Below are 15975 nucleotides of genomic sequence, written 5' to 3' on the forward strand. Positions count from 1 at the left end.
TGGGACTCCAGGAGCTTGAAGCTCTTTTCCAACCCAAATGATTGAATGACTCCATGATGCTCTGCCCTGTGCTGGAGTGCTGCTGCCCCACATCTCTGCAGGGGAAAGCTGCTTCCCTCAGGAGCAACAGGTCAAAAGGGCACTGCCACCACATGTGACCCACACTGCTGACCTCACACAGGGGTGAGGAGCATAATCCTGACACCAAAACCCACCCAGACACTCCAAACGTTGGAGGCAGCAAGAGGGAGGCGATGGGGAGGGAATGGTGAGGGAAGGATGCTCCTTCTCCCCCATCCCAGTCCAGGGAGCCAGGGTTGAAAAGGACTGAGGCAGTGACCCCAAAGGCCAGGGGAGAAGCAGGAGCAGATGTGAAACAGAAGCTGACAGTGTTGCAGTGACCAGCAGGATCCTGCCCTGGAGGAAATGACCCCTCTGCTCAGATGCATTGTCACCCACTTTGCTTACCAAGAGATGGCTGCTCTGCTGATTCCAATGGAGCTGCCCAGGGGCAGGAGCTGCTAAAAATACCAGGAGGCACCAAGACTGGCTGAAGAAAAGCCCCCCATGGGGGTCAATGCAATGGAAACAGGAGGATTCCCCAAGTCTGGGGGTTGCTTTTCCCATCCCTACATCATTTCTGCTGCCTTGTTCAGCTCTGGTTTGATTTTTAAGGTGGGGAAACTGAGGCACAGAGCAGGGGTGGCTGTTGCCCTCCACTTCCTATCCTGGTAATGAAAAAGAGGGTTTGGTTCAGGCTTCCTTGCAATCCTGGCTAAAAGAAAAGCCTGTGCCTGGTACCTCAGGGACAGTGTGATGCTCCCCAGCCAGAAAAACACCAGTTTGCATCCCCTGTCCTCCCTGCCAGAGGGGAAAAAGGAGATACACCAAAGAGAGAGCCACCAAAACCCCTCTTAAAAGCCCAAGTTCTCACAGCAAGGAGCCTCCTCACTGTGTTTTGCCTTGGAAAACCTGAGGGGTTTTTATCTGGGTGGGATAATTGGAGCAGAATCAGAATGTGGGGGGTGGGAGGTTAGTTCACAGGTAAGAGATGCCAGAGGAACGTGGGGAGAGGGAGACCAATGGAGCCTGGCAACAACCAGTGTTGTTGGGCATCAAACCAGGGGGAAAGCAGCACAGGTGGAACTAAAACCAAAAGGAAAGAGAAGGTGAAATATCCTCCAGCACCAACCAGATGTTTCCTAAAGCCTCCTGGGTGAGAGCTGGGGAGGGGAGAAAAGAGCAACAAGTCAAGGGCTGGGAGGGGGGTTTGTCCCCAACGACAGCCCCTGGGGTGGTCTTTGTTCTCCTGGTGCTTTCTCCCCACACCAATTGCATCCACCTGGGACTTGAGCAGCTCTGAGTGGGCAGGAACAGGCTCTTTTTGCCCCATTTCTTTCTCCCAGCTGCTGGATAAACACGAGCCTTTCCCTCAGAGAGGCTTCTCAGGTGCTCTGATGCCCCAGCTACAAGGGGTGGGGGTTATTCTTCCAATGCTTCAAGAAAGAAACTGCTCTGAACCAGCTCATTGTCATTCCCTCATTGTATTTTTGGAGCAAGGGGAAAGGGATAAGAGAAAGGGGGCAAATCTCAGCTGTGCTGCAGGCACTTGGGTGGTGCCTCAGTTTCTCCTTCTCTGGGGATGCTCAAACTGGCTGAGCTTTGCCAAGGAAACCACCAATGTTTAGAGCAATAGTTGCCCCTGGCCAGGTTCCCTCCTGCATCAAAGCAGCAGGAGCTTCCAGCTCTGCCAGAGGGGTAACTCCTAACAAAAAGGGACCAAGGAGGGAGGGGTTTGGAGCTGCCTGGAGTTCAGCATCACTCCCCAGGGAACAGAAGGAGGCTGCAGCAGGGGCTGGGATTGTCATCACGTTTTTGCAAGGTTTCTCTAAAGCAGCCAAGTTTCCTTCTGGTGGGAACAAAAGATGGCACAGGGGGTGATTGATTGAGGGGTCTGGGGGGAGCTCTTGAGGTGGGGGGTGGTTTTTTGCCCCTCTGTCCAGCCCTGATGCTTCAAAACACCCCAGAGATTCCAGATGCTCACAGACAGTGACTCAAAACCAATCCTGTTGCTTTCTGACACCATCTGATGAAGCCATGGAGAGACTGACCTCCCCACCAGGAGCTTCTGGCCATCTTCTCCTCAGGTGCTGGGGAGAGGAGATTGTTTGGGGAAACCTCACTCAGTGTTTTGAGAGTTCAGCTCTAGCTGAGCTCATCCCTGTGAGGGGAAGGGGGTAAAGACCCAAACTGGAGAGAGCCAGGGATGGGAAAGCATCAGGAGCAAAGGTTTAGGCCTAATCCCCTTTGGGACATCTCTGCTTGCCGTGGTATAAAGGGTTGGGAGGGGATGTTCTCTCATTGGAGTGGGAATTCATGGAGGTCTCATGGGATGATGCAGCTCTGGTGACACCTCAAGCTCCATGAAACCACTCACCAACTGAGTGAATCTGGCTGCAAAAGACCTTGAAGCTCATTGAGTCCAACCTCTCCCCTCCACCCTGCCAAGCCCACCACCAACCCCTGACCCTCAGCACCTCATCCACGTGCCTTTGCAAACATCTCCAGGGGGGTTCCACCACCTCCCTGAGCACCTCCTTGCAATGTTTAACAACCCTCTCAGTGAAGGAAAAGTTCCTTCTAAAAAGAACAAACCTCTCTCCATTCACAGGTGGCTTTTCTCTGCCCCCCAACCAAACCTCCTGCAGGGGAGCAGCACGGTGATGGAGGCAGAGGAGCGGGAGGCTTAAAGCCAGCAGAGCTGAGCTTGCTGCTGCTGCTGCTCTTTCTATTTTTGCTCCCTTTATGTTTTTCCAGCTTCCAAATTCCACTCCCAGCCCAAGGAGCAACACACACAGACACACACACACACAGAGCAGCCCTTGCCTGGAATTTCTTTCATGCCCCGTTCTCAGCCCGTGTGTGTCGCTCCCAAGGCGGCGTCAAGCCTTGCGTTGACTCAGCGGGGCCAAGAGCCAGCTCTGGTTTCTATTAGCAGTGATTAATGCCAGGGAAACATGTTTAGACTCCCAGGGCTTACAAACTGCTCAAGGGACTGGAAGGGAATTTGTTGATACCAGCTCTGGTAAAACCTTTTCATTCCGACCGGGGCGATTCGAGGGGGTCTCACGTTACTGGGTTTGGTGGGTTTGGAAGTGGGTTCCTGGGGGTGAAAAGCACCTCAAAACCTGCTGAGTGCCAGGGTACACACACACACACTTTCCTTTCTCTGTGTGGGGGAGTTTGTCAGGCTCAGGTCCCGGGTTCCTCCGTGGGAAAGCCGGTGGAGCCGTGGTGGGAGGAGCGGAGCAGATGGAAGCTGTGTCCTGTATCCCATCAGCTGCTGATGGAAGCCTGGGGCCAGCCCTGAAATCAGCCTCCAGGAGCAGTGTTCTTTCCCCACCTCCAGCAATTCCCAGCTCTTTCTCTACCAAAAAGCATCACCAGGTTCAATTTGAACTCTGTTCCTTAGACTTTGATGGGCTTCACTTTGGTTTCACTGTAAGGGGCAGAGCTGGCTACTCCCCCCAGCCCTCCTCCCCATCCTTCTTAGGAGGAATCAGGAAAGCTGGGAAGAACCTTCAGGGCTGAAAAGAAACCCCACTCACCACACCAAGCTCAGGGTTAAGAGTCCCCCTGCTCCTGAGCTCATGCTTCAGGTGAAATCCCACCTTCTCCTCTCCCAAAGGGACCAGGGCAGTCATAAACCTCTCCCCACGCTGGCTTAATTGGATTAGCCCAAGAGGCAAAGCCCAAGCTCCCCAAAATCCTTCTCCAACAGATGTTTGAGTTAAAAAGAATGGAGTTTCCTCTTCCAGGTAGCTTTAGCTGTCAGCAACACAGAGCTGAAGTTGATCCTTTTGCTCTTGACACTATAAATCCTTCCCTGGGCTTTGGGCCAAGGCAGCTGCTGTCAAGAGGCTGAGAGATGCTCAGAAGAGTCAATTGCTGCTGTTCTCACATCAGCCAGACTGTGCCTACACAGAGAAAACCCCCAAAAGCCTTGAGATCACATGGAGTTGCCCCATTTCCAGCTCCTGGAAACAAGGTTTCTCCCTGCCCAGAGAAGCAAAGTGGCCTTGGAAGTGAATGAATTACTGAGGGCATGTTGATGGCACCATTAGACTTCAGCAGGTTGGTTGGGTCACCTCCTTCCACCCAGGCAGAGGGAAACATCCATCCATCCCTCTTCCTTGCCTCCAAAGCCTTGGATGGCCACTAAACCCCATCCAACAGGCAGTGCACTGGGTTGGAAGGTGTTTAGCAAACCCTCAGGGGTGTTTGGAGACACATTTGTACCACCCAAAAGGCCAGCACAGCGTTGGCTACAAAGCCAACCAACTAAATCATGTCCTGACACACTTTCCCAGCCAACCCTTGACTGCTTCACCTGCTCATCCCTCTTACACCACTTCCCTCTCACCTCCACCTTGTCAATGCTGTGTCTCAGGAGATGCAGCTCTTCATACCTGCCCATGGTCAGCTCTTTGTAAGCTTTTGAACTCATCTAGTGGAGGGTCACAAGCTCTCAGAGCAACACCAGAGCTTGTTTTTGCAGGCAGAAAGGATCACAAGGTGTGGAGAGGATGGAAGAAAGAACCCCTGTGACATGCTGGGAAAGCTCCTTGAGGTCATGGTCCCTTGTGTTCAGCCTCCATTCATAGGATCAAAGAGTGGTGGGGTTGGGAGGGACCTGCAGAGCTCATCCAGCCCAATCCCCTGCAGGAGCAGCTTCACCTAGCTCAGGTCACACAGCAACATGGCCAGGTGGGTCTTGAAGCCCTCCAAGGAAGGAGCCTCCACACCCTCCCTGGGCAGCCTGTTCCTGGAAAGCAGATGGATATTGTCTTCTCCATCCTGACTTTTCAAGCCAAGCCTCTTGTTCCCCCACTGGCTCCTGCCCTGGAGCCTGAGGCAGCGGCTCAGCCTCAACCTTCTCTCAGCTGGTGATGGGGATGAAGAGCCGAAGCTGCCTCCTCCCAGACACCCTCCTGAACCACCACACACTCACATAACCAACCTCCTTCCTCCTGACTTCAGCCAGGCCTCTGGCCTGCTCCTCTCCCCACCTCCCCTCAGTGTCCTTCACAGGGAGGAGACAGAAAGTGGTGGGGAAGTTACTTCCCAGGGCACCCAGCCGATGTCTGTGGGCTTGGAACAATGCTTGGAAGGGAAGATGAGGGTGAGGGAGAGGAGAGGGCAAAAATAGCCTGGGATGACGGTGTATGGACTCCTCCAAGCAGCAGCAGCACATAGTTTGTGGTGGAAATGTCCTGAAGTTATTTCCTCCAGCAATCTGGTTTAGGTTAGGCAGCCCCACGAGCAGGCTGAGAGCTTCCCAGCCCTTAGTTCCATCCCTGCACTTCCATTCACTTACCACCAGCTTTTCTCCTCCAGGCTTTGCTCTTCCCCAAAGGAGATTTATTGACCTCTTCCCTGGCTGGGTTTTGCCAAGGGATGTTCCCAAACAATGCATCTGCTGGTGGCTGAGGTTTCATCCCCAGGAGGATGCTGTGGGACTCGTCATCAGGACACTCAGGGCTTCTGCTCTCACCATCCATCTCATCCTTGAGTTGAGGCTTCAAGAAGGAGCCAGGGACTGCACTAGTGATTGTGGTGGCTGCAGTTGGGGGAGATGGAGTTCAGAGAGAGGGTTTGTCCAGCAGAAATGGGGACATGCTAGGTGGGACCTGCTTCTGAAGGGGGGTTGGACTAGATGATCTCTAAGTCTATGCATGGCTTGGCCAACAGTCTGGGGTGAGTCCGTGTCCACTGACTCTCCAGGTTTTGGTGAGGGAAAAGAGGGAAGGCAAGGGCTGAATTGCCATTCATCAACACTTCTAATACCATCTTCCCTACCTACCAGGTGCTTCTGGGACAGATCAACCCTTGCAGACCTCCTTCAGCATAAGCTCTGCCTGTGGGAAAGCACCTTCCTTTCTTCTTTGCACCTTGATGCAATATTGCTCAGCTGAAATCCTGCCCCCATCTCCTGAGTTGTAGGACCCCACTTGGAATGGTTCCAACCAGCTCTGCTTGTCCCCTCCTCAGGCAGAAGTCAGCAGCTCTCAGTGAAAAGCTTCTCTTGGAAGCTGAATGCACAGAAGTCACTGGCTCACAAACCACGAGGCATTTCGCTTCCTCCACCACCAGGAGCTTCTGTGTCTGTTTTCTGTCGTTACAACAACCCCCAAAATGAAGGTCTCTGTGGCTCCTGACCCCCCAAAAAATGAGGCTCACACAGAATCACAGGATCTTAAGGGTTGGGAGGGACCTGCAAAGCTCAGCCAGTGCAGCCCCCTGCCAGGGCAGCAGCACCTAGAGCAGGGCACACAGGGACTCATCCAGCTGGGTTGGGATGTCTCCAGAGAAGGAGCCTCCACAGCCCATCTGGGCAGCCCCTGCCAGTGCTCCCTCACCTCAGCAGGGAACAAGTTTCCCCTTGTGTTGCTTTGGAACCTCTTCTGTTCCAGCTTGTTGCCCCTTGTCCTGTCACTGGCCATCCCTGAGCACAGCCTGGCTCCAGCCTCCTCACACCCACCCTTGATGCATTTGGAACATGACTGAGCTCAGCCCTCAGGCTCCTCTTCTCCAAGCTGCAGAGCCCCAGCTCCCTCAGCCTTTCAGCACAAGGCAGATGCTCCACTCCAGCATCTCTGTGTCCCTGTGCTGAACTCTCTCCAGCAGCTCCCTGTCCTTCTGGAGCTGAGGGGCCAGAACTGGACACAACATCCCAGCTGTGGGCTCAGCAGGGCAGAGCAGAGGGGCAGCAGAACCTCTCTGACCTACTGCCCACAGCCCTTCCAACCCAGCCCAGGCTGCCATTGGCTTCTTGCCCACGAGGGCCCGTTGCTGGCTCATCTCATCCTGCTGTCACCTGCTCTGTGCCGGTGCTTTCCTTGTGCCACCTCATTTTAATCACTGCCAAGGCAAGATGTGGAGTTAAATTCTTCCATTTCTTCTTGTCTTCTCTTTCCTGCACTGATCCAGCCCCTTTGTGCCCTCTGGGTGTGCACAGGAGGAGGGGACACGTTGCAGAGCCCCTGCAGCCAGCCCACGCTGATGTCTATCGGCCTCCCTTGTGTGGTTAAGCAAAGTTTGACTCATCAACTGAACTGTTTATTAAACTAATCGAGCTAAAAAAGAAACAACATGCAACTTGGCAGAGAATCTCTGATTCTATGATCTTCTGGAAGCAGCCAGTGCTGGATTTCCCACCCCCTTCCTCCAAACCCTGGTGAAGGGGGGAAGCAAACGCTCCAGCTCATTCCTACATCCACACATCAACTCATCCAACGGTGGGGGTTTGGCAGGGAGCTTTAGAGCTCATCCAGTCCAACCCCCCTGCAGAAGCTGCTCCCACCTAGATCAGGTCACACAGGAACGTGTCCAGGGAGGTCTTGAAGAGCTCCATGGAAGGAGCCTCCACACCCTCCCTGGGCAGCCTGGGCCAGGCTCCCTCACCTCAGCACCAAAGGACTTGCTCCTTGTGTTTCAATGGAACCTTTTGTGTTCCAGCTTGTGCCCATCACCCCTTGTCCTGTCACTGGATACAACAGAAAATAGTGTCACCCCATCCTCTTGACACCCACCCTTTAGGTACTTGTAACTGTTACTGAGCTTCCCCCTCAGTCCTCCAGACTGACCAGCCCCAGGTCCCGCAGCCTTTCCTCACAAGGAAGATGCTCCAGTGCCCTGAGCATCTTGGCAGCCCTGCACTGGCCTCTCTGCAGCACTTCCCTGTCCCTCTGCAGCTGGGGAGCCCACAACTGGCCACAGGACTCCAGCTGAGGCCTCAGCAGCTGTGGCAGAGCAGAGCAAAGGGGAGCAGAAGCTCCCTGGCCCTGCTGCCCACACTCTGCTGGATGCCCCCAGGCTGCCGTTGGCTTCTTGGCCACGAGCCCACGTTGCTGCTCAGGGGCAGTTTCTTCTCAGCCAGCACTGCCAGGTCCCTCTCCTGGAGCTGCTCTCCAGCAGGTCACCCCCAGCCTGTGCTGGCCCAGGGGGTTGTTCCTCCCCAGCTGCAGGACTCTGCCCTTGCCCTGGTTGAACCTCAGCAGCTCCCTCTGTGCCCAGCTCTCAGCCTGCCCAGCTCTCGCTGCCTGGCAGCTCAGCCTCTGGGCAATCAGCCAGTGCTCCCAGTTTGGTGCCAGCAGGGAACTTGCTGAGGGTCCCTCTGTGCCCTCACCCTTTTTGTTCAGCTTATCCTTTGCAGAGCCACCCTGGTGCACATCCCTCCTTGCTCATGGGAGCAGAGCTGGATCACAGCCCCATCTCCTTTTTCCCCCCTCCTCCCTTCTTTGCAACCCAAAGGTTTTGGTCAGGGTTGGGCTTCCCATTGGCACTGAGGTTCAAAACAAGCTTCACTGGCACCAAACCCACCAAACCCTCTCCCCAAATGGAAGGGAAAACCCCTCAGGTCTGTTACCTTGGCAGCTTGATGAGATCCCAGCCAGGAGCTGCTGTGCCCTCTGTGCCCTCTGCCTACAAGGCCCAGGCAGAGCAGATATTCAAGGAGGGAGGGGGAAAAAGCAAACTGAGAGCCCCCTCTCCAGGTTTAAGCCCTGACAGCTGTGGGAAAGCCCTTCCCAGTGGTTACAAACCCTGCCCCCTAAAGCATGGCTTCCTCCTTTCCACTTTCAGTTTGCTCAGGGTTTGTTGCCTCTGGATCCTCTGCTGCCAAATTTCCCCTCCCCACGGAGGGAGGGAACCAGAGGAACCCTTTCCTTACCCAGAGGGAGAGAAACAAAGCTCCTGGAGCCTCATTCCAATCATTTCCCTTCCTCTGCTCTCAACTGTGGCCAATGTTGCAGCACTTTGGGCTGTAAATGTTGGTGCTGCTGGAGCCCAAAAGCTGTCACACCACAGGGATGTTCTTTGCTGCTCTGTTCCTCTTGCTTCTTCACCCCAAAATGGGTTTCCTATGTTGGCAGAGCCATGAGATCACTCTGGGGTTGGGGAGGGGTATTTTTCCTGGTCCTTATTTGACTGAGGCACAAGGATTCCTGGCTACTGAAGCTGAGGATGGTGCTTCAGCCAAAGATCCCTCAGCAGCAGCTCACACAGAGCAATAAATCCATGCCACCATCTCAACAGCTCAGACCATCAGCTGGGTGATGGTCCTTAGGTGCTGAAACCACTTCAGAGTCACCCAGCCAGCACAGAGCACCCATAAATGCCCCTTAGCAAAGGCACCCCATGGGCTGAGGTGCTTGAAATCACCAACAGGAGCTGCACAAGAGAATCCACAATATGTTTGACAGCGTGGGCTGGAAACCTCCTGGGCACATCCCAGCCAAGAGCTTTGGCATCACCTTTAATTAGGTCAGGGGTGACTGTGAATCCCACATTCCCTTGGCAAAAGGGGCTGGAGGGTTTCAGGTTGACACTGCAGGGCAGAAATCAGCACAGGTCCTGAGATGCAGCAATTGGGGACCATCCCTATCCCAGAGATGTAACATCTCAAAGATGATCCCCATCCCAGAGATGCAGCATCTCAGGGAGCATCCCTACCCCAGAGATGCAGCAATTGGAGGATCATCCCTACCCAGAGAGTAACATCTCAGGGATCATGCCCACCCCAGAGATGCAGCATCTCAGGGAACATCCCTAACCAGAGATGCAGCATTTTGGGAGATCATCCCTACCCAGACACATAACATCTCAGGGAACATCCCCATCCCAGAGATGCAGCATCTCAGGGGACATCCCTAACCAGAGATGCAGCAATTGGGGACCATCCCTATCCCAGAGATGTAACATCTCAAAGATGATCCCCATCCCAGAGATGCAGCATCTCAGGAAGCATCTCTACCCTAGAGATGCAGCATTTTGGGGACCATCCTCACCTCAGAGATGTAACATCTCAGGGATCATCCCTACCCAGAGATGCAGCACTTTGGGGACCATTCCTACCCCAGAGATGTAACATCTCAGGGATCATCCCCACCCAAGAGATTCAGCATCTCAGGGAACATCCCTACCTAGAGATGCAGCATTTGGGGGATCATCCCTATCCCAGAGATGTAACATCTCAGGGAGGATCCCTACCCCAGAGATGCAGCACTTTGGGGGCCATCCCCACCCCAGAGATGCAGCATCTCAGGAGGCATCTCTACCCTAGAGATGCAGCATTTTGGGGACTATCCTCACCTCAGAGATGTAACATCTCAGGGATCATGCCCATCCTACAGATGCAGTATCTCAGGGAGCTTCCCTACCCAGAGACTAACATATCAGGGAGCATCTTTACCCTGGAGATGCAGCATCTCAGGGAACATCCCTATCTCAGAGATACAGCACTTTGGGGATCATCCCTACCCAGAGATGCAGCACTTTGGGGACCATTCCTACCCCAGAGATGTAACATCTCAGGGAGGATCCCTACCCCAGAGATGCAGCATTTGGGGGATCATCCCATCCCAGAGATGCCACATCTCAGGGATCATCCCCACCCAAGAGATTCAGCATCTCAGGGATCATCCCTACCTAGAGATGCAGCATTTGGGGGATCATCCCTATCCCAGAGATGTAACATCTCAGGGAGGATCCCTACCCCAGAGATGCAGCAATTGGAGGATCATCCCTATCCCAGAGATGTAACATCTCAGGGATCATGCCCATCCTACAGATGCAGCATCTCAGGGAGCATCTCTACCCAGAGACTAACATCTCAGGGATCATCCTCACCCAAAAGATGCAGCACCTCAGGGAGGATCCCTACCCAGAGATGCAGCATTTGGGGGATCATCCCTACCCCAGAGACTAACATCTCAGGGATCATCCCCACACCAGAGATGCAGCACTTGGGGACCATCCTCACCTCAGAGATGCAGCATCTCAGGGAGGATCCCTACCTAGAGATGCAGCACTTGGGGACCATCCTCACCTCAGAGATGTAGCATCTCAGGGAGCATCCCTACCCAGAGATGCAGCACTTTGGGGAGCATCCCCACCCCAGAGATGTAGCATCTCAGGGAGCATCCCTACCCCAGAGATGTAACATCTCAGGGATCATCCCTACCCCAAGGATGGATCATTTTGGGCAGCATCCCTGGCGCTGGGCTCCTGTTCAGCAGGGTTTTGGCCCCGGGAGCTGCCTCCCTCCCGCTCCAGAGCAGCCTGGCACAATAGCTCATTGTGGGACCGGCTTTCAAGCGGGGCCAGGGATCGGCAGCCGGGGCTGGAAGGGGGAAAAGGCCGTGGGAGGAGCCGGGAAGTTGCTGTTGGCCGCTGTTCAGAGGCCTCGGAGCAGCGGGAGGGACACAAACAGAGCAAAGCGCTGAGTCGGGCCCGCGGCTCTGCCCACCCACCCCCGTGTAGCCGGGATGGGACGGGAGAAAACGGGCTCTACATGCCCCAGGGGAGGTTGAGGCTGGAGCTGAGGCAGAACTGTTTCCCTGAGAGGGGTGTCAGCCCTGTGCCAGGCTGCCCAGGGAGCTGGGGCAGTGCCCAGCCCTGGAGGGATCCCAAAGCCGTGGGGCTGAGGTGCTGAGGGCTGTGGGTCAGTGCTGGGCTGGGCAGGGTGAGGGCAGGGCTGGGGCTGCAGCAGCTTCAAGGGCTTTGCCAACCCAAATGGTTCAGTGATTCCAAGTAGGACCTGAGTGACTAAATCCCTTCCAGCAGCCCCACATCTCCAGCTGTGTTGGTGTGAGGCCGTCGCTGCCCTCAGCAACCGCTCAGCCACCAGCAATGGCAAAGTGTGTGAGCGAGTGCAGGGCCCTGCGTGCCCACAGCCCCCAGGGGAGGAGCAGAGCCCAGCACACTGCTGCAGACCCCACTGCCAACTTCCACCCCCTTCTCCTCAGGGAAGGAGCAGAGCCACCACACTGCTGCTGCACACCCCATTCTGCTGCTGCACACCCCACTCTGCTGCTGCAGACCCCACTCTGCCTCCTTCCACCTCCTTCTCCTCAGGGAAGGAGTAGAGCCCACCACACTGCTGCTGCACACCCCACTCCGCTGCTGCAGACTCCACTGTGCCTCCTTCCACCTCCTTCTCCTCAGGGAAGGAGCAGAGCCCAGCACACTCCTGCTGCACACTCCACTGTGCCTCCTTCCACCCTCTTCTCCTCAAGGAAGGAGCAGAGCCCAGCACACTGCTGCTGCACACCCCACTCTGCTGCTGCAGACCCCACTGTTCCTCCTTCCACCCCCTTCTCAGGGAAGGAGTAGAGCCCACCACACTGCTGCTGCACACCCCACTCCGCTGCTGCAGACTCCACTGTGCCTCCTTCCACCTCCTTCTCCTCAAGGAAGGAGCAGAGCCCAGCACACTGCTGCTGCAGACCCCACTCTGCCTCCTTCCACCTCCTCCTCCTCAAGGAAGGAGCAGAGCCCAGCACACTGCTGCTGCACACCCCACTCTGCTGCTGCAGACCCCACTGTTCCTCCTTCCACCCCCTTCTCAGGGAAGGAGTAGAGCCCACCACACTGCTGCTGCACACCCCACTCCGCTGCTGCAGACTCCACTGTGCCTCCTTCCACCTCCTTCTCCTCAAGGAAGGAGCAGAGCCCAGCACACTGCTGCTGCAGACCCCACTCTGCCTCCTTCCACCTCCTCCTCCTCAAGGAAGGAGCAGAGCCCACCACACTGCTGCTGCACACCCCACTCTGCTGCTGCAGACCCCACTGTTCCTCCTTCCACCCCCTTCTCAGGGAAGGAGCAGAGCCCAGCACACTCCTGCTGCACACCCCATTCTGCTGCTGCAGACCCCACTCTGCCTCCTTCCACCTCCTTCTCCTCAGGGAAGGAGCAGAGCCCACCACACTGCTGCTGCACACCCCATTCTGCCTCCTTCCACATCCTTCTCCTCAAGGAAGGAGCAGAGCCCAGCACACTGCTGCTGCACACCCCACTGTGCCTCCTTCCACCTCCTTCTCCTCAAGGAAGGAGCAGAGCCCACCACACTCCTGCTGCACACCCCATTCTGCTGCTGCAGACCCCACTCTGCCTCCTTCCACCTCCTTCTCCTCAGGGAAGGAGCAGAGCCCACCACACTCCTGCTGCACACCCCATTCTGCTGCTGCAGACCCCACTCTGCCTCCTTCCACCTCCCTCTCCCCACGTTCCCCTCTCTCCCTGCCTCCTCCCACTGCTCTGGTTCTCCCTCAGACATTTCTTGAGAGCCTTGAGTCATTTCAGTTCCTCTTTCAACCTCTTGTTTCCCTCAAGCACCAGTTTAGACAACTCATTTCAAGACACTGACCCCCCAAAAAGACCCCTTTGCTCCCCAAGCAGCAGCTTTTGATGTGTGGCTGCCAAAGCCCCTCCATCCCTCCCCAGGAGCCGTTGCCCCTCAGTGCACACTGCTGCTGGATGCCCACAGCCCTGGCTTTGCTTAAATCACATGCAGAAGTTCCACTAAACACAAGGAGCAAGTCCTTTGGTGCTGAGGGGAGGGAGCCCTGGCCCAGGCTGCCCAGGGAGGGTGTGGAGGCTCCTTCTCTGCAGGTTTCCAACCCCACCTGGACACGTTCCTGTGCCCCCTGAGCCAGGGGAACCTGCTGGAGCAGGGGGTTGAGCTGGATGAGCTCTGCAGGGCCCTTCCACAGAAAGCCTCAGCACAGGGAGAGATGTGGGCACAGGGAAGGGGAGCAGCAGAGGAGCAGCTTCCCCCACCACCCTGCAGGCTCCTGAGGGAGTGGGAGGTGGGTGCTGGGCTGCTGTTAACCGCTGGCCCTCGCTCCCCCGGGGGTAGCCCAGGTGCCAGGGGCTTCCCCTGCAGCAGCAGCAGGGAGGTATTTTTAGCCTGAGCGTTACAGCACTCGCCTGCAGTTGGGGGGGAATGGGTGGAGGGGGAAGGGAAGGTGGGTTGCTCACACCTCAGCTTCCCCTTCATGTCAATTCCTCTCTTTCCCTCCCTTTCACGTGGAGCAGCAGCATCCTCAGCTCTTTGCTGTGTGTTCCCTCTCTGGGGGGGGAGCAAAACCAGGGGGGCATGGTCACAGAGTCACAGAATGGGAGGGGTTGGAAGGGACCTTTAGAGCTCATCCAGTCCCTGCAGAAGCAGCTCTCACCTGGATCAGGTTCCTCTTTACCCACAGAATCCCAGAGTGGTGGGGGTTGGGAGGAGACCTCTTAGAGCTCATCCAGCCCCTGCCCCTGCTACAGCAGGTTCCCCTGGCTCAGGGGCACAGGAACGTGTCCAGGGGGGGTTGGAAACCTCCTGAGGAGCCTCCACACCCTCCCTGGGCAGCCTGGGCCAGGGCTCCTTCCCCTCAGCACCAAAGGAGCTTCTCCTTATGGTTCAATGGAACCTTTTGTGTGCCAGCTTGTGCCCATCAGCCCTTGTCCTATTGCTGGAGACAACAGAGATGTCACCTCATCCTCCTGACACCCACCCTTTGGGGACTCAGCATCGATGAGCTCCCCCCTCAGCCTCCTCCAGGCTGAACAACCCCAGGTCCTGCAGCCTTTCCTCCTCCCAGAGCTGTTCCAGTCCCCTCAGCATCTTGGTAGCCCTGCTCTGGCCTCTCTCCAGCACTTCCCTGTCTGTAGGGAACCACCAGACACTTGAAAGGGGCGGCTGGGCCCGGAGCTGCGTTGGCTGTTTGTTTACTCGGGCGGCCGAGCACGAGGCCGCGGCGGCTCCAGCTGCGATGAAAAGAGCCCCGGAGAGATCAAGGGGCCGTGGGGACAGTGGTGGGCTTGGCAGGGATGAAGGGGAGGGTTTGGACTCCAGGAGCTTCTTTTCCAACCCAAAATGATTGTGTGAGCTCTGCTCAGGAGCTCTGCTCCTGCTCGGTGCTGTCCTTTGGGGCCGTCCCCGTTTTGGGGTCTCACCCAGCCCAACCCTGCACCATCACAGCTCTCCACCTCCTCGTGCTCCTTCCTCTGAACATCTTGCATCAAAGCTGAGTCAAATGGAGTGATTCTGAACATCCCTTACCCCAGATTCATCCAGGACATCCCCCTGCTGGCTCCTCTGCCTGTGTTGGGATGTGGCAGATCCCCGAGTGCTTGGTCTCATCCCCTTCGTGCTGACTCACTGGTCTCCTCCTCCTTGGGGAACCAGTCCAGCAACAGCCTCAGTGGGAAGACATCATGGGTATAAATGGATGGGTTTGTCCAAGATCTGAAGCTGAGCAACCTCTTGATGGACCTACACCCATTTCACAAGAGCCTGCTGGAGGTGAAACTGCTCTGTGAGCCCTTCAGGGTGATAAAACACAGGTATCTCACGGTTCCAGTGGTGGAAGAAGAGCCCAGAAGCACCAAGTGTGAGCCCTGTGGCCAGTGGAGTTGCACAGAGATGGGTTCTGGGGCCAGTCTGGTTCAACATCTTCATCAATCACCTGGGTGAGGGCACAGAGGGACCCTCAGCAAGTTCCCTGCTGGCACCAAACTGGGAGCACTGGCTGATTGCCCAGAGGCTGAGCTGCCAGGCAGTGAGAGCTGGGCAGGCTGAGAGCTGGGCACAGAGGGAGCTGCTGAGCTTCAACCAGGGCAAGGGCAGAGTCCTGCAGCTGGGGAGGAACAACCCCCTGGGCCAGCACAGGCTGGGGGTGACCTGCTGGAGAGCAGCTCCAGGAGAGGGACCTGGCAGTGCTGGCTGAGAAGAAACTGCCCCTGAGCAGCAACGTGGGCTCGTGGGCAAGAAGCCAACGGCAGCCTGGGGGCATCCAGCAGAGTGTGGGCAGCAGGGCCAGGGAGCTTCTGCTCCCCTTTGCTCTGCTCTGCCACAGCTGCTGAGGCCTCAGCTGGAGTCCTGTGGCCAGTTGTGGGCTCCCCAGCTGCAGAGGGACAGGGAAGTGCTGCAGAGAGGCCAGTGCAGGGCTGCCAAGATGCTCAGGGCACTGGAGCATCTTCCTTGTGAGGAAAGGCTGCGGGACCTGGGGCTGCTCAGGCTGGAGGAGACTGAGGGGGGAGCTCAGTACATGCACACAGCTGGTCCCAGAGACACCCCAAAACCCCTCACTCCCAGATCAATGAACCAGTAACCCAGAGCTCCTGAAGGTTCTCCCCTCCCTCCA

Source organism: Colius striatus, chromosome 23, assembly GCF_028858725.1.
Source record: "Colius striatus isolate bColStr4 chromosome 23, bColStr4.1.hap1, whole genome shotgun sequence".
NCBI classification, from domain to species: domain Eukaryota; kingdom Metazoa; phylum Chordata; class Aves; order Coliiformes; family Coliidae; genus Colius; species Colius striatus.